Raw genomic sequence first — 22,410 nt, 5'->3', positions numbered from 1 at the left:
CGAGCAGGGGAAGAGATTCAGTTGTCCAAATGAAGAATACTTACCTAATATGACAGGCATATTACTAGTAACGATCGCTCTGACAAATGATTCAGCAGGCGATTCAATTTAACGTCTGCATTAGTTATATAATTCAATTTAGCACGTGCACGCATTCGCTCCACACATTGTGTGTGTGTGTGTGTGAGTTTGCACACACACACACACACACACACACACACACACACACACACACACACACACACACACACACACACACACACACAAATAATCACTCACACATTCAAGCATGCACACACACAAAGCCACAAAGGTATACGCACGTGTCCACGTAGACTCACACCTGTGCGAGCACACACACACACACCCAAACATACACACATTCACAGGTCTGCTGTACATGTAAGAGTGCAGAGTGGCTTACAGATAATTATAACAGATGTCTGGAGTCTAAAGATGTTATTGCTATCGAGGAAATAATCTCTTCTCATCCAGTTTATCACCAGCAGTATCATCCCACAGGAAGCAGGAATATTCACACCTTCTATCATTTGTGTCTTTTTGATGAACCCCAACGCAGCAATGCTGATGCTTGTCCCATGTTTCAGCCTTCAGTCCTTTGTCACTTTTTTGTGCTGTTTTACAAATGTCATCTCCTCTCACTTAAGTTTCAACGCTTTGTGTCATGTGGGTCAATTCTGTCTAAAATAAATACTCACCTCCTTCCTAGATTGAACCTAAAATGATGCATATATTTCTATTCCATATGATGGTCTTTGTATTTAGATTTAAGTCAAGTTCATGCCATTTGAGTTGCCCCAAAAATGCTCAAGAACTCAATCTTCGAAGATGAATCATATTTGGTCTGCCACCTTTTACCACTTGAATCTTATTTCCCTCTCAGTCCCCAGCTTTGAGTCAACCGGCGAGACCAGGTGTGAATTGGTCCGTCTCTCCACCTGTCAAGCCGTTTCGTCTGAACTCTAGATGGCTATTCTTAGCCTGGCCGTCTGCCAGCCCGGTCCCTGCTGACGCCTCTCCCCCAGACACGGCCCCCCCGGGCCCACGGGTAACGAGGATTGGCATCGTCACGTGGAGAAAGGTAGAACAATGTAGATGAGCCACGTCGCTGTGCGTTGAAGTGGAGCACAAGCGAGCACGGATCCACACGTCATCAACATCCCCACAGCCGCAGCAGCCCACGCCCATGTGCTGCTTATTATTCCTCCTATTATGATCATTATTATTATTATTATGTTACTGTATCGATCACCCATACCACCGGGAGCGTTATGCCACACAGTTCAGCCGGCTGTGAGCTCTCGTCTGCATTTGGAACAGGAGGATAGCCTTCGGCAGCACAGGAAGATAAATGTAAGGCTGTAGAAGAATGCAGAAGAGATGGTTGGGGGAAAACAGAAAAAAAAAGCTAAAACCCTTTAAAAAGCTTTAAGATATCAAATTTTGCTTTGAACAAATGGCTCGTGGCCTCCTGGGGCACTGGGTTCCAGAAAGGGGTCTGTGTCTTTGTATTTGTGTGCATGCACGTGTACATGTACGTGTACTAGTGCACGTACTAGCGCACACTTGTGTATGTGTATATGTATGTGTGTGTGTGTGTGTTTGTGTCTGTATGTGTGTGTGTGTGTGTTTGTGTGTGTGTGTGTGTGCTTGTGTGTGTGTGTGTGTGTGTGTGTGTGGGTACATGTACCTGTGTGTGGCGTGTGTGTATGTGTGTGTGTGTGTGTGTGTGTGTGTGTGTGTGTGTGTGTGTGTGTGTGTGTGTGTACATGACAAGGAGAGGGCAGGCCAAAAAAAACAATACAAAGGCGGACAGTAGCACCAATGTTTGAATTATGTAATAAAGAGAAAAGATGAAGGAGAGTCTAAAGGCAGATTAAAGTGTGCTGAGACACACACTCGATGGAGGAAGGAGGGAGGAATGCAGAAGAGGGTGAGTGTGCACAGATTAATGTCGTAGCAGCAGCATATTCCCACAGGAGCCAAGTTGTCTCAATAGATAACATACTGTACATTCTGGAGGCACGAGAAACAAGTCAACACACATCCGCAAACACACACGGATTGCGTGTGTGGGGGCATGCAAAGCTGATTGTCTGACCAAATGCGGCCACATTTCTTATTAGCATGAGACATTTTAGATATTTTCAATGGTGTCAAAATGAAGCCTTAATTTGACTTTGAATGGGGAACTGGTCGTTTAGGTTGTTTCGAAATTTAAAATAATTTGATACTTAATTTTTCAGAGCTTTATTTAGAACAGAACCTCTGAATTTTTCAATGTATCTTGCAAATGTGTGGAAGAAGAGAAAGAGATTTTTTAATACAGATCTAAATTCAAACTGTCTTTGTAATTATCACTTTCTTCATGCGTTGAGATTTATTAAGAAATTGGGTGTTTTGTGAAATTACTTTTGTCGTATTTCTTTGTCTTGCGAGGTGGGGTTCTGAGCGTTGAATGTGGGCATGTAAGGAGATAAATCTATGCCTAGGAAAAACACACACACACACACCTACACACAAACACACACACACACACACACGCATGCACGCACGCATACATATACAAGTGGATTTACTATCCACTAGCCTTACAAATCAGATTCAAGATTCATATCTTAATCAAATTTGAGATTAATATCTGAAGTCTGCTAGCAGATTAGCTGGAATATGGTTAAACAGGGCATTTCCCTCACTTTTGCTGCAATTAGTTTCAACCAATCGTGTGTCCGGAGGCGGGGATCTGTGAGCGTGTAATTGGCAATTAACAGCGAACACAAACTCTGCCAGAAGTATTCAATTGGAAAAAAGTGTTGCAAAGGTTTCAAATCAACACCGTCGATTTGGCCACTGTAGAAACACACCTTTTGAATGCCTCATCCACTTGTGTGAGTCTGTTATTTTCGTTTTCATATCTCTGTAACGAAACAGGAAACAAGGTTGTTTCTGCTTCCTGGCCGAGGCGCTTGGCGGTCTCCCCCCAGAAGTTCTGCGCTAACATCGTTGGACTGCACGGTTCCAGATTAGCAGCTCATCAATTCCACTCTCTTGAGTATTGTTTGGGAAAATTGTCATTATTCAGCCAGTTTGAGTTCACCTTGCCTTCTCCCTTACCCTCTGAACACCCCCCCATCCCCACCCCCCACCCCTGTTTGCCAGAGACAAACAAAGAAATAATGGATGATGCCCACTTTTTAAATACAGCCCTCTTTTTGTAACAACAGGCAAAAACTGTTAAAAATGCCCATTGTTGTTTCTCTGAGAATGCTTGCAATGGAATAATGGAGAGTTGGTGAGGACTCTTACAAAGCCGAGGCAGAGGGGCAGCAGAGGAGGGAGACAGGAAGTGAAAGAAGCAATCTAGGACAGAAGAGGGAATTGTTTGTTTTTCTTCAGTAAATAAACAATAAACAGGGCAGAGAGAAGCAGAGTGGAAAAATGGAAGGTAAGCAGTTTCCTGTGCATTGAAGTGATACTTCTACTTCATACAATTAGGTGAGTAGCAGAGCAGAGCGGCGCTGGATTGGTGGAAATCCTGAATTTGTGTTCCTAGTTGTCAATGCTAGACAGACCTGTCTAACACACACATACACACACACACACACACACACACACACACACACACACACACACACACACACACACACACACACACACACAGCCACATGCACACAGATATAAACACGCACAAAGAATAATATACATCACCCCAATATTCACATGTAGTTTACGCAGAGACACACAAACAGAAAGGCACACATTTGACAAAACATCGGCTCCATCTTGATTTGTTGGATTGTTGACACTGAATACACTCAATATGTATATTTATATATTTAATGAATAATTATTGTTATGAATGTTAAAAAGGTCAGAACACATTTTACCTGAGCTATGTATGATTATACTAAATAAATGAAAATCATTACGTATTCAAATAATTTAGCTTTTTACAACAGGATGCAAGAGTCTGGGGTCTGATTCACTAACATTTCCTTAAGAAAGAACTTAAGAAGATTCATAAAAAAATATATAAGAAGTTCCTAAGAATCTTCTTAAACGCTATTCACCATTTTTTTCTGAAGAAATTTCGATTGTCTTATGAACTTCTTTGTTTTCTGACAAAAAAATTGGAAATGGTTCTAATATGGAAAAAACATGACTGTACAACTTTGTTAATGTGAGGGATGAAAGTGAAGTCTGAATCTAAAATGACACCTACATTTCTGGCAGTAGGATTGATATTGCTGGATAATGGACCAAAGCTGATAGTGGAAGGCGGGTTGAACAGTATTATTTCAGATTTGGGGTGGTTAAGTTGGAGGAAGTTATGGGCCATCCAGCGGTTGACGTCTTTAAGGCAGTCAAAATAGCAGCGAGACTTCACTGATCATTGGGTCTCAGCGGGAGGTATATCTGTGTGTCGTCAGCATAGCAGTGAAAAGAAACATTGTGCCGCAGGATAATTTGGCCGAGTGGTTCATATATATTGAAAATAAAATAGGACGTAAATTGGAACCCTGCGGTACACCATAGGTCATTTGGGTTGTGGATGAAGAGTGGTTGCCGATGGTGATTGCACAGGTTCTGCTAAAAAGATAAGAAGGTAACCAACCAAGTGCAGTGTCCCTGATACCAACAAAGGATTTAAGACAATTAATTAAAATTGAGTGATCTATAGTGTCGAAAGCGGCACTTAGGTCTAAAATAATTAAAATTGCACTCTCTCCTCTGTCAGTAGTTAAAAGCAGGTCATTGGTAACCTTGAGGAGGGCAGTTCCAGTGCTGTGCAATGTTCTAAAACTGGACTGATATTTTTCAAATAAGTTATTTTGTGTCATAAAAGTTAAAAGTTGGGATGAAAGAACTTTTTCTAAAACTATCGAAAAAATGAAAGTTTAGAAATAGGTCTAAAATTATAAATATCAGAGGGGTCTAGGTTGGGTTTCTTTTAAAGAGGTTGGACCGCAGCATGCTTAAAAGCAGATGGAAAAACACCATGGATTAAAGAACTATTAAAAATAGATATAAGGCTGGGTCTAACTGTGTTTAAAACCTCTTTAAGAAACTATGTGTGAATAAAACCAAGGCTGCACGTGGTTAGTTTCATGTCTGTTAAGATTTTGGATGAAAATGACAGTGAGACAGGTTGGAAATGGGTAAAATATATACAAATGTCTCTACTGGTGGACAAAATTCTATCTGGAGGGTTGATCTGATGCCTAATAAAATACATTTTCTTTTTAAAAAACTGTAAAGACTCCTCACATTTCTCTTGTGTAGCATCATTAAAATAAGAGGGAGAAGAGGAGGTGACTGAATCTAAAACCTTAAATAAAACTCTGGGGTTTAATCCTTTTATTTAAATCTGGTTTGAAAAATAAGATTTTTTTTGCTTCTTTCACTGCTGATTGCATTTTTTTCCAAATGTAATAAAATACTTGGAGGCCGGTCTTTTTCCATTGACGTTCATAAAATCTACACTCTCTCTTTATCTTGTGAGTTAGGCCCCGTTTACACGAAGGGAAAACGCAGATATTTCCACACGGTTTGGCCTCTCATTTACACGAAAACGCAGTTTTTGTCTTTCTATTTCTAAAAACTCCGGCCAAAGTGGAGATTTCTGAAAACACCGGTTATGTGTTGTCGTGTCAACGGGGGGAAACAGGGTTTTAGGTTCTGAAGCGTCACATTATGCGCCAGGAAATGCTTAACGTCATATGAGCGCCCTATGTTTACATTTTGTACAGGAAGACGCTCGTGTTATTCGTTGTTGTTGATTCTGCGGATTCTGATTGGCTTGCATGGCTTTAATTGCGCTCGACGGCGTATTTATGCGTTTTGATGTAAACCACAACTTTTTTGAAAACGATGTTGTGTGCACAATGTTATTTTTGAAAACGGAAGGGGGGGAAACATTTGTTTATATAAATACCCTGCTACGTATAAACGTGGCCTTAGATTGTTGAACCAGGGCTGTGAATTGTGCTTGAATATTTTTAATTTGAAAGGTGCAACTTTGTCAAGGACGGATTGACAAATTTGGTTAAATTTGGAGACCAGCTCCTCTGTGTTAATTTTTTGTCAAAAGCAGCAAAAAAAAGCAGTGTTAAACAGTTCCAAAACTCAGCGTTAAATAGCTGTTTCCTGATCTGCGTTTAAAACAATAAAGTTGCTTTGTGATCAGACACACAGATATCCATACATTTGAAATTATTTGGGCTGAGACCACTGAATAAAACCAAATCTAATGTATGACCATTAGAGTGATGGGTTCATTCACGGCTTGGGTGAGATTAAAATAATCTAAAACATCTAAAAAATCTATGATAAAACCCTGAGCGGGGCACTCTGAAAACTCCTGGATAAAAACACTGTTCAGTTTTGGGGGTGTGTAAATTACAAGGATTAATCCTGGATTTTTTGAGTGTATCATAAAACCAAGATTTTCAAATGAGTTAAAAGCATTATATACAACAGGAGTATATGTAGTATAGTATATGATTTCTGAAGATGACTGCAACCCCCCCCCCCCCCACCCCGTCCAGATAGACAGGGCTGATTTAGATGCCTGTAGTCAGGGGGGGTTGCTTCTATGAGAGAGCTGTCATCGCCTTGAGTGTGCCAGGTTTCAGTGATAAGAAAAAGTCCAACATGTTAAAATGAATGAAATCATGACATAAAAAGGACTTATTGGTCAAGGAACGCACATTTAAAACACAGAAGTTCACTGGAGAAGGGGGCAGTTGCTGGCAGATGACTGGAGATTTTTCAGAGGGATTTGAATTAGAATTGCAGGGTTAACATTTTCTGCAAAGGTCTGTATAGAGTTATTGCTGTGTGTCATTATGACAGGAATTGGAAGATACATGCTTGTATTGTTTTTGTGAGGGATGGTTGGTGGTTGTCATGATCTGTAAGAGAGAAGGGTCAGTTCGATATTTGTTGATAAAAGACGTGAGCCTACCTGGGATGGTTGGAGTCCATATCTTTTAAAAGCCTGGGGTCAATTTAAAAATGTGCCAAAAATGTCCACAAAGGGAATGGCCTGGTTGCGGCAGTATTGTTTCAGCCAGATATGCAGCTGGCGTATGCGGCTAAACACAATGTCACCAAAACGGGGAGAGGAGATGGGTCCGGAAATGACCAACTGCTTCCCTGTGACCAGCAGGTTGTCCACGAGCTGCACAAAGTTTTTCTTGAGGGATTCCGACTGCTGTTCCTTGAGAGCATTTGTTCCAGCTTGGACAATCACTGTTTTGGCAGAGTCCTGATTGCGGATCACCTGGTCAGCTGCGGACGATATTTCCATTTGCTGTAACGCAGTAAAACAGTAGCCTAGGCTGTTGCTGGAAATTTATTTCCTAGATGAGATGCAGAGATGGAAATCTCATTTCTCACCATCATTGAAAGGCTTTATTAGCCCTCCTCTTCACAATCTGTGTCCTAACATTTACCCCTGTTGGCTGTACTATTGAATTGAACCTTCTGCTGTTCTGTTTGTTCTTGCAGAATTCTGAAGAAGATCTTACTCTGTCACAACTCATTTCAGTGTCCATCCTCCAACCCGCACCAGTGACGACACATGGCTTGGAGGACATGATCTTCATTCAAAGAGACCTTTTGGAGGAAGTGCGGCAACTGAGAAGAGTTCAAGATATACTTTTACTGGTGGAGAGAGAGAGACTGCTCTTGGCCAAAGCCAAAAATTTAGCTTAAAATTAGTAAATAATTAATAATTAAAAAAATGGCTCATATAGTTTTTCTATATGATTAGGGTGCCAAGCACAAAGTGTGAAGGCAACCTATTGTAATTGTTATTTTTATTGGGTGTCAAGCAACGAAGTTGTGAGACAACCTATTTTTTTTGTATGAATTCCTATTATTATTATCCTTCAATGGGAGTCAATGGCAGCCCATAGAACGCCTTGGGGAAAAGTTGTGAAATTTGGCACACTGTTTCAGGACTGTCCCATTAGCCCATGGAGCAAAATGAGGTCGCTAGCCCGACAGCTCTAGCGCCAGCAACAGGTCAAAGTTCGACATGCATTAATGTTTATAACTTTCGACCCATTCATCCAATATTCACAGACAAGATATCATTGGATTCCTTGGGCCAAGCTGAGTTCAACGCACCCTATCCCGTCATTTTGCGCCATGATGGATTTTCCGCCATCTTGTTTTATGTCAAAAACCTTCAAAATGCTACCCCTATCACAGATTTTGTCCAATCATCTCGAACCTTGGCACACATGATCTTCAGGCCATGCTTGTTATAAAAATATGAAAGTTGTTTCAAATTTAAAACCGTTTGGCCGCTACAGCCAAACAAATTTTGCGGCGAAGCAGCCAAACAGGAAGTAAGCCAATCTCTCAGCAGCCCTTTGACATATCATAACCAAACTTGGTACATAGACCCATGACCTCATCATGGTGACATTGAATGAATTTGCTGACCTTTGACCTCTAGGGGGCGCTGTTATTAATGTCGATGTGTTTTGACTCATCTCCTTTCACATGAGTATATTTCATACAAATTGTCAATGTCTGGTGATACTATCAGACCTTCCTGTATAGCTAGTAAATGATTTCTTACGGAAATATCCGTAAGAAATCCGACCGTGAAGCCGCCAAACAGGAAATACACCGATATCTCAGCAGCCCTTTGACATATCATAACCATACTTGGTACATAGACATATAATTAACAAAGACATGTTTTAATTCCTCTCTCATCACGTATATTTCACACTTATTTTCAATGTCTGGTGATACTGTCGGACCGCCCAATATAGCTAATGAAATGTTTCCCATGGCAACCTCCGAAATTGCCCGCCATGTTCAAAGTTGTCACAATCAATATTACATATCCACAGGCCACAGATTATGTCCAATCATCATGAACCTTGCCATATATGATCTTCAGACCAAGCTGAACAAATGTGGCAAAGATCTTTTTCTAATTCAAACCGTTTGGCCGTGACAGCCAATCGAACTTGAAGGCAAAGCCGCCAAACAGCAAGTAAGCCTGTTCTCAGCATCTCTTTAACATATCATAGCCAAACTTGGTACATAGACTCATGACATCATTCTGGGGGCATCCAAACAATTTGGTGACCTTCGATCTCAGGGGGACGTCAAACAGGAAGTGAGGTAATTTCTCTGCAAGGCCTTCATGCATCCAAATCAAACGTGGCTCATAGTCTTATGAGCGGATGCTTGTTTACATTGTGTCTCTGTTAGGGATATTGTTCCGAATACCCCTAGGTATTTGCGTGACTTGTTCTGTCAGGCAGACGATAATGCGCCCTTACCACTAGGTAGGGTCATTTTTTTCATTTGGTAAACATTGACACGTACTCGCATAATGCTCTAGTTCTAGTTCATTCAACCAGCCATCGTTATTACCGATTACCGAGAAGGTCGTCATGTAGCCAACCAACCGATTACGTCCGTCCGGCAGAATTAGTTTACGATTACCGAGACGGTCGTCATGTAGCCACCCAGCCGATTACGTCCGTCCGGCAGAATTAGCTTATCGAGTCCCATTATGCTTGACACCCACATTGCTGCATGCAGCTATATTTATTAATATTATTATTCTGCCACGTTTGACTTACGCAGCCTAAACCGCTCACACTTTTTAATGAAACTTACTTCAGCTGCAGCAGCTGACTCAAGATTAAAGGTCCCATGACATGCTATTTTATGTATTCTTTAATATAGGTATTAGTGGGCAACTAACACAGTATTCAAAGACGTTCCCGAAATTCAGCCCTGGTGCAGAGTTACAGCCACTCCGAGCCAGTCGCACATTGAGCTTCCCCCAAATGCGCTGTTTTGGTGTCTGTAGCTATGATGCAAATGAGGAGGAGCGAGGCGGGTCAAGGAGGAGGGTGGGGGTGTGGCCCTGAGCAGCTTGCAGCCACGGTACCATGTGCTCTGTTTACAGTGGATGTATTGCAATGGCGAGGCGCACACAGCCTTTAGCCGTGTTCTGTAAATATTCTAGAACACACGGCAGTCCTGGAGCTCTATACCTAAATATTATCATATAGCCTACATAGATATCTATATCATATAATATATATTATCACGGCCAAAAGCTGTGTGAGCCGATATTATGAATCTCAAACGACCACGTTGGGTTCTCCGACATTCCTGGTTCTTCCACGTCCACATCAATGTGAAGTAGACTGAACCGCGACAAGGAGGAGAAAGGGATTGTTGCCGGGCAGCGCTTAGGCACCTCCGCCTCCGGCGGTGGTCCCTCAGCGGGGCTCAAGCGGGAGACATTCGCCGCCAACAATCCCTTTCTCCTCCATGTCGTGGTTCATGTTCTTGAGGGAGTCAAAGCCAAAGTTCCTTCCCCCCAATTCATTCTCAACCTTGGCTGAGATAACCCCCTCTACGAGTCTCGTTGTAGAAATACCAGAGACGAGAGTCCGACGTGTTATGCGCCATAACACCAAAAGCAGAACAGTTATCCAAATAACAAGGAAGTGTACAACACTTGCGTTACAGTCCTGGAGCTCTATATCTAAATAATATCATATAATACATAGATATCTATATCATATAATACATATTATCACGGCCAAAAGCTGTGTGCGCCTCCAGACGATATTATGAATCACAAACGACTTTGTCGGGTTCTGCGACGTCTTTGGTTCTTCCACTTTCACATCAATCTGAACCGCGCGCTGCCTGCTGCCGGCTGCCCGCTGCCGGCTGCCCGCTGCCGGGCGATGGTGTCTCGCGGCAACCGGCGGCATGTCGCAGTTCATGTACTTCAGTGAGTCAAAGCCAAAGTTCCTTTCCCCCAATTCCTCTCAACCATGGCTCAGATAACCCCCACTGTCTCGTTGTGGAAATACAAGAGACATCAAAGAACCGACATGTATTCACACACCTACACACATGTGGCGCTCGCACGGTCGTGTCTCATTGGCGGGCCAACGTCTCTGGGTGGGCCAGGCAGTGTAAGGGGAGGAGCTTAGATGCTTTATGACGACATAAATACAGACATTCCAAATCAGCGCGCTTGAGCCTCCGTTTTTTCAAAGGCGAGCAGAACAGCTAGTGCTCGTTTTACACCAAACGCAAGTTTTAGCCACTGGGGGACCATAGGCAGGCTAGGGGAACTCATATTTATGTTAGAAAACCTCATAAAGTGAGATTTTCATGTCATGGGACCTTTAACAGACAGAAAATATTACACTGATTGGCCCAAAGGTTGCGCTATAGCAACAGTCCAAAAATGCAAACTTTGAACAAAAATATCTCATAACCGCTTTGACGTTGAGTCACAAAACTTTGTCTACACATGCATATCCTCATGTTGAACAAATATGCTTCAAGAACCTATGACTTTATTTGGATAGATACACAACGATTTTGTTAAAAACACTAAATTCCCTAAGGATCCTAGGTTTTTAGACGTAGGCAAAAATCCTTTAGCACTTATGATCTATGGACCAATGTCTTCAATCTGACATGCAGCGAAGTCTGTCCAATAAAGCTCCCAGGAGCCATTGACTTCTAAAAAGGGTGTGGTTTAAAACGCATAAAGACTTAAATGCTTATAACAACATCAAAGTGGACTCCTATGAAACAAAATTAGTTTAGAATCAAAATCTGAACAAGACAGAGTCAACATATATCCAATTAGGGTGTGGCATCGAAATGGGCGTGGCCTGTGACTAAAATCACCAGAGTTCATATACGGAATGTTGGATTTGAGCGGGACCAACTTGGTGGCTGTTGGGGACCAAAGTTCCAACTGCTCAACTAAAATAAAGTTGATTGACAAAACAACATGGCCACCAGAGGCTCAGAATCGTCCAAAATTAAATTAATGCTAAAAGGCAAGGTTGACTTTAACCAATCCTCATCAAACTTGGTGTGGTCAAAAAAATATGGGTCAAGATGAACCCCTCCAAATTGTATCCATATCAGAAAAGATTTTATATCAGGCTATAGGGAGCGGTAAAACAATTGACTGAAAATGCAACCTCTCCAAATTGTACCCAGATCGGGCGATAAGGAGCTATATCAATTAACTGAAAATGCAGACTTTGGATGGACACATTTTCTGGACTTTTTCTCCTACAGACATGTCGTTCAGCAAATGTTCCAAGGAAACCAAGAACCTGTAACCAAATGGCGGCTGGACGTCCAAATTAGCCAAATCAATGATAGATAGATAGATAGAATGATAAAGGCGGGTTTAACTTGAGTCAATAATCACCAAACTTGGTGTATTTAAAGAAGCATAGGTCAAGGTTAACCAGGTTAAAGTTCATTGAAATACGACTATAGGGGGCCCTAAAGCGATCAATTGAAAACTTTAAAGAATCATAACACCTCAGCCTCGGTCATGCAATTTTGTTTGCACATCAACAGATCCAAGCTGAGGCTATTCCAGCGTTGTCAACCGTATGCAAACAAAAACTGTCTAAATTGTCTGCGTCAGGGTCTTAATGGTCTGCCAGGGTCTTAATGGTCGGACAGGGTCATCACTAGTTACTCACCTAACAACCATCCATCTGCCATTTCCGTTTCATTACATTTTATGCCTGTCCCCGAATTCATCAATATGAAGGAGTCGTGGGTACTACCTGGCCACCTTGCCACAAGGTCGGTAACCCTTAGGGCCCTTTTTTAACGGTCTGAAACGCAAGTGTGAAGCGCCAAGCGCAAGTAGCTTTGTGGGCGGTTCTATGGCGATGTTGCTATTTTACCGGCGCATGAATGACTCTTGCGCCCGGCGCAAATCTAAAAAGGGTTGGTTTGAAGTAGCCTAATTATCCGTAGGGGTGGTTTGGGCGTAACGTGCAATAAACCAATGAGAGTACCATCTCCACTTCCCTTTAAGAGCCATGAGCGCATTATAATCTGACGAGTTGATGTTTTGAAAGCGTGTTTGCAGTCTCCGATGAGGCAGATGCATGACCACATGAATTTCAAACTTCAAATGTCTCAGTTTATGGCCAAATAATATGACCTAATTCACACATGGAATAGCGTTTTCTTCCACAACTACAGAAACACTGAGCCCTCAAATAGATTTCGGCAAAGAAAACTTAAAGCACATATGATATGCGGTAACTGTGGTTCTATTTAATGATATACACCATACATTAACAATCGTTGTTTCTTACCAGTATTGTATGCACTATCATTGTCGACTGTATTATGCATTACGTGCTTAGTTTGAGTGTGTTTAAACAGATGGACGTTGGCCTATTTTCTAAATTTTGTATTTCAATTGGAAGTAGGCTATTTGTCATGTCAGCACGACTTCCAAAATAAGGTTCTGTCCGGGAGCGTTCTCCCTAATGTCCCTTATGGAGCTCCGTACAGATCATTCATTGTTGAAAATTGTCTGTGATAACTAACAAATGACAGCTTTTGGCCACCCGTTTCTACTTAAAATTGTCTGTGATAACTAACAATATGACAGCTTTTGGCCACCCGTTTCTACTTTCACCTTTGATACTGAGAAATTGTGACAATACACGGATATATTAAATGCAGGTGCGCTGCTCTGTAGGCAAACCGCGAAGGAAAAAAGGGTAGCTGCTTCATCTGTTCTTTTTAGAATTGTATGTCTTGATGTTTATTTTATCTAGCCATCTATTCTCTTGTTTTTGGCTATGTGAATGAACGTCCGCGTCGATGCCTCGATCGCAAGTCCAGTGTCGCGAGCGGACGTTGCCATGACATCTAGAAATCATACCGTATTTAATGGGTTGTAGTGAGTGTAACATAATTCACCTACAGTATTTTGTTATGTGTTGTTCTTTCAATTGTGTTAGGCATGTCGTTTACTGTCTTGGTGGTTAAGGGATCGCTGTCCCTTTAAGGATTACGAACGTCTCATGACGTCTGAGCCCATGCGGGATTTGTTTACTCTCAGCACGTTTTGATTTCCTGTTTCTCTCTTACTAAATAAACGAGTCACACAACTGTGTGCTCAACGTGCAAAATTGTATCTCTCACTTATTGCAATTTCCACAGGGTTATCATTAATATTGATGTGTAGGGGTTGATTATAACTCGTGAATAATATTGTTTAGACCACGGTCTGGGGGAATACTCGTATTCTGATTGGCTGCAGTGCGTGCATTAAAGTCCGATATATGCTCTGTTTTAGACGTAACGCGTAAGCACGTAAGATACATAACCCCCCCTTGCGCGGTAAAATATCCCCCCTTACGTGCATAAGTGCGTCGCCCAAAATTCCTGACTATGCGACTAAAACACTACGGCCCAACGCAGCTCGCAAAGACTGTGATTGGCCAGCTAACCACATCCTTTCAGGAGACTCACATTTCCGGTCTTCGACTCAACCTTAACATCGTTCAGAGTGTGGAAAAAGACCGCTAACCTAAACTTAGCTACTGCTACTCTCGTCGAAAATACTGGAAGTGCATAAATATAAACAAGCCAGCGATTTCCACTTCCACGCCCACAGATTCGTTCGTTGCTCCCCCTACTGTTCTGGCGGAGAATCCCCTTGCAACACGCGCAATCCTTAAGGAACCTTAAAGGAACCGTAAATCAAAACTAGTCTAAAACAAGTCCCTTGTGTAAATTACGTGCTTACGTCTCTGCGTCTAAAACGACCCTAAATCGGCCTTTAACTCCTGATATAGCCCTACAGACACCTGCTAAGTAGTTCCAGTCAGTGTTTAGATTCTCTGCCCGAGCCCGAGCCCGACGCGGGCCGGGCCGATATTTCCCACCACTATACTCGGGCCGGGCCTTTGATTGAGCGTTTTTATTTTTATTTTACCATTAGTTTATTGGCCTAATCTGAGGAGAAATCTATGCCATAAACAGAAATATTATAGGCCTTTATTACACGGATCTTCTCAATGCCGTGGAACGCTCCGTTCACTTGCATGGGTAGTAGTCCGGTGACTTGTCTACCCCAGCGTCTTCCGTTGCTAAGCGACGTCACCGTCTTTGCGGACAAATTATTTCTCTGCTGATCAACACTACGAATGGCCAAAAGACATGTATCCCCCCCGCCCCCCTTAAATAAATACTATGGCAGAATTATTATTATTATTATTATTATTCTCATGCACCACATAAATAGAAAGCAAACTCAGGAGAAGTAATGACATCTCACAAATTTTTATTTAATAAATTGTTTCAAATAACCCTGCCTCGTTAAATCAATGAGCTTGGTGTTTTGCTTTCAAAAATAGGTTATAGTAGAAGTCTAAACTGCAGAAAATAAAAACATCCAAGCTGCCTTTTAAGGATACCTTGGAATATCTGTCAATTTTCTAACCATCTGTCCCTAGTTTACGACAAAAACAATACAATTGACGGCAGCTCCTTTGCCGTCAATTGCCATGTAAGGATTAGAGGGGGCGGTCGATAGCAACCACCATAGCAACCGTAACGGCCAAGTGACTGGATGCAGCCCCGTTGAAAAAAATAGAATACCACCTTACACACTCAGGAGATTAATGATATTTAAATTATTATGACCATGAAGTCTTTATTTGCATGGGTTTACATTTCGTTCTGTGTAGCATGGAAAAATCGGAGAAACACTCCCATTCAGAATGCATTGGTTTACATTTCGTTCTTTGGAGCACGGTTATTTTTATATATTTATTTATTTTCAGTTTTTGAGGAGGTGCTTCAAAGATGCAAATGTTTCTGCAACAATCCAAAATCCAATGGCAAAACCCGTTGGCTTTTTGTCGAGGGAATCCAGGGCGACGCTCACTTCCGGGTTGGCCAACATACGTCATCCCTCCACCACTCTACTGTAAAAACACATGTTCAAGTTGAATGAGAATAATAATAATAATAATAATTCTGCCATAGTATTTATTTAAGGGGGGGGGGGGGGGGGGGGATACAAGTCTTTTGGCCATTCGTAGTGTTGATCAGCAGAGAAATAATTTGTCCGCAAAGACGGTGACGTCGCTTAGCAACGGAAGACGCCGGGGTAGACAAGTCACCGGACTACTACCCATGCAAGTGAACGGAGCGTTCCACGGCATTGAGAAGACCCGTGCAATAAAGGCCTATAATATTTATGTTTATGGCATAGATTTCTCCTCAGATTAGGCCAATAAACTAATGGTAAAATAAAAATAAAAACGCTCAATCAAAGGCCCGGCCCGAGTATAGTGGTGGGAAATATCGGCCCGGCCCACGTCGGGCTCGGGCTCGGGCAGAGAATCTAAACACTGACTGGAACTACTGTCTGTAGGGCTATATCAGGAGTTAATGCACGCACTGCAGCCACTCAGAATACGAGTATTCCCCCAGACCGTGGTCTAAACAATATTATTCACGAGTTATAATCAACCCCTACACATCAATATTAATGATAACCCTGTGGAAATTGCAATAAGTGAGAGACACAATTTCGCACGTTGAGCACACAGTTGTGTGACTCGTTTAGAGAAACAGGAAATCAAAACGTGCTGAGAGTAAACAAATCCCGCATGGGCTCAGACGTCATGAGACGCTCGTAATCCTTAAAGGGACAGCGATCCCTGAACCACCAAGACAGTATACGACATGCCTAACACAATTGAAAGAACAACACATAACAAAATACTGTAGGTGAATTATGTTACACTCACTACAACCCATTAAATACGGTATGATTTCTAGATGTCATGGCAACGTCCGCTCGCGACACTGGACTTGCGATCGAGGCATCGACGCGGACGTTCATTCACATAGCCAAAAACAAGAGAATAGATGGCTAGATAAAATAAACATCAAGACATACAATTCTAAAAAGAACAGATGAAGGAGCTACCCTTTTTTCCTTCGCGGTTTGCCTACAGAGCAGCGCACCTGCATTTAATATATCCGTGTATTGTCACAATTTCTCAGTATCAAAGGTGAAAGTAGAAATGGGTGGCCAAAAGCTGTCATATTGTTACTTATCACAGACAATTTTAAGTAGAAACGGGTGGCCAAAAGCTGTCATTTGTTAGTTATCACAGACAATTTTCAACAATGAATGATCTGTACGGAGCTCCATAAGGGACATTAGGGAGAACGCTCCCGGACAGAACCTTATTTTGGAAGTCGTGCTGACACGACAAATAGCCTACTTCCAATTGAAATACAAAATTTAGAAAATAGGCCAACGCAGGCGCGTCGTTAGCAATTGAAAACATCCGGGGCTTTAGCCCGGGGGGGAGCACCGTCCTGACTCCTGCGTGCTACGGTATCTTAATTAATTAATTAATTAATTAATTAATGTATCGATTAATGAATTAAGGGCGCCCCCAACACATAGGTCGCCTATGCCGAGCGCCAGGGCAAAAATAAGACATTAGAATAGCCTATATAGCCTGCGTGCACCTACCCGATGTCAAGAAGCCATCGCTGCTCCGACGGACCTTTCTCCCCCAGCCAGGCAACGGCAAGTAAGTAGTGGTCTGCTTTTATGTTTCATTTTTAAGTTATTACTTATTGTCAGTGTAGGTTTAATGTTACAGATAAAAACATGCTTTATATTTAGTCAGCATTTCAGAGTTCTAATGTTTTCCCGGAATATGCATTCCTAAACTGTTCACGTCAAGTTCTCTTTAAGATCGCATGAGATGATATGTGCTATCGCGCGACCTGTAACCAGGAAGTAAACACTCGCTTGCATGAAATGATATGCGCTATCGCGCGACGTGTAACCAGGATGTAGATTTAAATAATGAAAAAATAATCTTCCCAGACTGTTTCTGTTACTTGCTTATGCTGTATGCAAGTTGTTTAAGAAGCTTATCTCCATATAAATCTGAGCTGTACATGAATCTGTTAATGAAGTCTCATTTCGACTCCTTCCTCCACTTCACTATTCATGTTCTGTTGCTTGCAGTTAACTACAGCCGCCCTTCCTGGGTAACGCCACCACCAATCCCTGGTCATCCATTGAAGCCATCTCTCTCACTCTGTACAGTCACACTGTTGCCGCTTCATTCTCATTGTCTCATAATCTCATTATTATGGCTGCTTTGGATGCTTTAAAAAATAAACATTTTTCTCTTAGGTAAAATCAAACCAGTGGGATGTTAGATTGAAAACCTCCAAAGCAATGTATTAAAAATTGAAAGACAGTCCTATGTGAAGTTTCTTTTTAGGGGATTTTCAAAATGAGGTACCAGAATGGATTGTCAACCCACTGTTTCTCAACCCTCTCTGATTATTACTATGAGTAGTAGTATTGCATGCATACAGTACTCACATCAGCGTCACAGTAAGCCTATAGAGGCTGCAACCATTTGCTTCTCAAAAGATTGTAGTGTTTTAGAATGAACAACCACTAGAGAGACAAGACAAGACTAATTTTGATTGACAAGTTGGCTAGATTTATATATGTATTTATATTTTTTATTTATAAGAATGAAAGAAATTGTGTAATTAAAGAATAAAACAATGATTGATGTATTTTTGTTTGAATAACATCTTGCTCACGCGGCCAGTGCCAGCGCCGGCATTGCAAGGGGAGGGATATTACGTACATTTGCAGAAGGCGGGATAAGTGCGGCCGCTGTCACTCAGGTTTGTTTTGGTTTGACGCAGACAGCATGGAGGCAGAACAGACCGCAGAAGTCAACGCGATCGTCTTCAATGTTGCTGCAACGATGCAGCATATATTCAGAAGAGCAGCCAGTACTTACGTGTATGAAAGCAGCTATATATATATATATATATATATATATATATATATATGTATATATATACATTATTATTATTTATTTTTTACGGCAGAGATCCGGGGCTGATCCCAAAAGATCCGGGGCTATAGCCCCGAATGCCCAGGTCTAACGACGCGCCTGGGCCAACGTGTCCCTGATCACGTTTCAATAGATTAAATAACGTGACAGTGTCACGTATTTTCGTGAGACCAGGTTCGAGCGTGTGCATGGGTTGAATTGCGTGTGTCTCACGCCGAATGCATGAGACATGAGAGCCCTGTACTTACGTGACACAAACCAGCACCGCAAACGTTCTCTCCCACTTGAGATGACGTCTTTCTTTATAGGTTCATGGGTCTGATGCGCCGATTTCCCATGCTGATATCCCCGGAGATTCTCGGGCATCTTCGACAATTTGGCTATAGATTGTCCCATTACACGCTAAATAATATAATTATAGCCTGATTATATATATAGCCTATGTATATATATATATAGGCAATATATATAATTAGGCAATATATATATATATAGCATTTGTGGTTTTGGCATAAACATAATTAGGGTACACTGTACTATCTGCGCACACACTTTCTGAAGCCTCTCTCTCGCTCTCTCTTTCTCTCTGTCCCTCCCTCTCTCTCTTTCTCTCTCTCTCGTACCGTTTTGTGGAGCACGTTAATTGTCTGAGAACACTCCCATTCAGAATGCATTGGTTTACATTTCGTTCTGTGTAGCACGCAAAAAGTCGGACTATCGTGCTCTGGAACACGCTTCAATAGATTAACGTTCGTGCGCATGAGCACGAAATCGCGTGATACCGGGTTGTATTACCGCTGGATCAGCTGTTCTTTCCCAAATAATTTACCTAGAATGTATGGCTAGGTAAATGAGCAGTGTTGGGAGTAACGCGTTACAAAAGTAATGTGATTACTGTAATGTATTACTTTTTGCTGTAACGCTGTAATGTAAGGCATTACAAAAGTAATATTTTACTCGGTACAAATCTCAGTAACGCGCAATGTTTACTTCGTCTTACTGCTAGAGGAAAAGATGACAGCAGCAGCAGAGTCGGACTCTACATTTGTGAGATGGGCATGCTACAATTGAATCCAAAGCTGCGCTACTGGCTTCCGTCTCACTGCCCAAGTTTAAGCTTTTTAAGATGAGTGGTTGACGGGGGGGGGGGGGGGACCTATGGCTATGGCCGTAGCCATTATGTAGGTCTAGCTATGTCATTCATTATGCTATGAATTCTCTGTGAATGAAAGAAAATAAAGGGATAGAAATGTAAAAAGGGTTGTGTATCCTGTCATGACTTTTTTTTACAATCTCACTATTGATTTCAATACCTAAAGATACAGTATTTCTATTATAAAATGTATTGCACCATGCACCACCACCATAACTGCGACCATTATATTGTACATTGGTTAGCCTTAAGCCTAGCTCAGTCATTATGCCAACCACATCACCTCCTGCTGTGTAATGAGCTGCATTGAACACAAGAAGATCTATTCATCATCTCATCTCATCTTCATCCGCTTATCCGGGGTCGGGTCGCGGGGGGAGCAGCTTTTTTTTATCTGATTGTTATTTTCTCTTGTGCTCTCTTCCCCTGTACTGGCCCCCCTCTGAGAATGGGGAAATGCGTTTTATACTCTGAAATGCGAAATGCGTTTTAAGAAAAGCATGTGATCTTTTCGGAAAAACGGTGCGGTAAAGCGAACGCAATACCGCCCCCGCTGCTCAGATTCTCCGGCCAATCTCACGCTCCATCGTACCCTCACTCGCGAACAAGACCCCGAGGTACTTGAACTCCTTCACTTGGGCTAAGGACTCATTTCCTACCCGGAGGAAGCAATCCACCGGTTTCCTGCGAAGAGTCATGGCCTCCGATTTAGCGGTGCTGATCCTCCATCCCAGCCGCTTCACACTCGGCCGCCAGCCGATCCAGTGAGTGCTGAAGGTCACCGGCCGATGATCCAATGAGGACCACATCATCTGCAAAAAGCAGTGACGAGATCCTCAGACCACCGAACTGAAACCCCTCCCCACCACGACTACGCCTCGATATCCTGTCCATGTATATCACAAACAGGATTGGTGACAAGGCGCAGACCAACACCCACTGAGAACGAAACTGACTGGCTGCCGAGGACGCAAACACAGCTCTCGCAATGGGAGTACAGAGATTGGATGGCCCTGAGGAGAGACGCCCTTACCCCATACTCCCGCAGCACCTCCCACAGTTTCTCCCGGGGGACAACTCCAACACCGCAGCGCTCAGCCGGGGATTTATGAGTATCCCCACACCCGCCCGGCGCCTCACGCCCTCGGCAACTCCGGAGAAGAATAGAGTCCAACCCCGATCCAGGAGTACGGTACCAGAGCTGAGACTGCGTGGAGGTAAGCCCCACCAGATCTAACTGATAGCACTCCACCTCACTCACAAGCTCCGGTTCCTTTCCCCACAGCGAGGTGACGTTCCAAGTCCCGAGAGCCAGATTCTGCCGCCCGGGTCTGGTCCGTCGAGACCCCTGACCTTCGCTGCCACCCATGTGGCTGCGCACCCGACCCCAACGGGTCCTCCCACAGGTGGTGGGCCCATGGGATGAAGAGAGGGGGGGTGCTACGTAGTTTCGTCGGGCTGTGCCCGACCGGGCTCCGTGGCAAACCCGGCCACCAGGCGCTCGCCATCGAGCCCTCCGTCTGGGCCTGGCAAGAAGAAGATCTATTGAGAACACCAAATCCATATTTCCTGTTATTTTGGTGAAAGTAATGCAAAAGTAATGTAAAAGTAGTGTAATGCCTTACAATTCAAAGACAGTAATACTGTAATGTAACTAATTACTTTGAAATTACAGTGGCAAGTAATAAATAATGCATTACACTTTTGAAGTAACTTGCCCAACACTGTAGATGAGAGAAGCAAAAGTGTATGCGCGAGATGCACAAAATACATTATGCCTGCGCCCTTAAAATAGCATCTGAACAACGCGCCACTGACTTTAAACCAGGTATTTCCTGGTTTGTGGCGGAATTATTTTCTGAAACTGCAAAATAGCACCATGGAACGTTTACGCCAGAACACGCCTCCCCCTTTCGCCGAACCGCCCCTTGGGGCGCAAGATCATTCCCTAATTTACAGGTGCGTGGCGGTGGAGGGAAGGGAACGCTCTACGCCAGTTGCAAACTAGCAACGACACAAGTGTAGAAAGTCAATTGCGCCGGATGCAAGATAGGGCCCTTAGTGTTGCATCACAGATCACCTGAGTGTTAATGGAGTGGAAGTTCTTTCTGTTGACAAAGCCATCCTCCTCATCACTTGGTGCCTGTGAAATGAATATAAGTTAGTTAGCACATTAATCCCCACGCAACACACGCATATATATATACATATATATATGTAAGGGATAATGCCCGACGAGGTGTCCATTATCAGGAATTAATGGACGACGTGGAGGCGTGAACCGTCCGACGCGAAGCGGAGGACGGTTGCCTCCGCGAAGTCCATTAATTCCTGATAATGGAAACCTCGAAGGGCATTATCCCGCTTATACCACGGTCACTTACCAACGGTGACCAAATTAAGACCATTAATTTATATTTTCATGCGTTTTACAATCTGAATATAAAGTTTTCCACAAAACATACATTTGTTTCCCTGGTTACGCCTGAGGGTCCGACTAATACC

The 22,410-nt window shown here is 42.7% G+C and overlaps 1 long non-coding RNA gene across 1 annotated transcript; it reads left to right on the top strand.

Annotated features, from left to right (window-relative positions):
- The first annotated feature begins 17,196 nt into the window (after positions 1-17,196).
- LOC132453808 (uncharacterized) lies at positions 17,197-18,678 on the top strand. Its single transcript, XR_009524809.1, has 2 exons — positions 17,197-17,447; positions 17,894-18,678. It is a non-coding gene; the product is annotated as an uncharacterized LOC132453808 (long non-coding RNA).
- Positions 18,679-22,410: the final 3,732 nt, after the last annotated feature.

This window comes from Gadus macrocephalus, chromosome 3 (assembly GCF_031168955.1).
Source record: "Gadus macrocephalus chromosome 3, ASM3116895v1".
In the NCBI taxonomy this organism is placed as follows: Eukaryota; Metazoa; Chordata; class Actinopteri; order Gadiformes; family Gadidae; genus Gadus; species Gadus macrocephalus.
The sequence above is the reverse complement of the archived record's forward strand: the minus strand, read 5'-3'. Positions and strand labels throughout refer to the sequence as shown.